We start from the raw sequence: 626 nt of genomic DNA on the forward strand, positions 1-626 counted from the left end.
TTTTCTTTTTCATTCAGCAACATTACGTCACTCCTGAAAATTTGGGAAAAATCCCCATGACTTAATTTGCAAGAAAGGTTTGCAAAGGAAAAAAACTAAAGGTTGCCGAGTTTGTAGTTCTGCACTCATAATAACTCAACTTAGGGTGAGTTGTGTTTTATTGGTGTACAACTACGGTTTTCATCTTTGTGTGAAATAAAAAAAAGGTGAAATATATTGCGAGTTAGCATTGTTCCTTACATTACCTCTAGTAATTCAAAAAGTATTTTAATTGATTTAACAATAATAATTAGCCAGTTCCATAGCCAAATTATTAACAACAAAATTTCGTTCAAAAATGAAATCTAGAATTACTAAAATTAATGAAAGGTTGCTTCTTGAAAGTTTGATTCCTGCAAAAAAAAAATCTATAATCGGTGGACCACCTGCTGCATTTGTTAACAACCATACTGACGCCATTATTAATTTTCAGTTTATAGAGTTATGCCCCCTGGTATGGTGGGGTAGTTGTTAGCACTGCAGCCTTGCACCTCCAGGGTCAATAGTTCGAGTCCCACCTTGGTTTGTGTGCATGGAGTTTGCATGTTCTCACCATGTTTGGTGGGTTTTCTCCAGGTACTCTGGTT

The sequence above is a fragment of the Clarias gariepinus genome, chromosome 5 (genome assembly GCF_024256425.1).
Source record: "Clarias gariepinus isolate MV-2021 ecotype Netherlands chromosome 5, CGAR_prim_01v2, whole genome shotgun sequence".
Lineage (NCBI taxonomy): Eukaryota > Metazoa > Chordata > Actinopteri > Siluriformes > Clariidae > Clarias > Clarias gariepinus.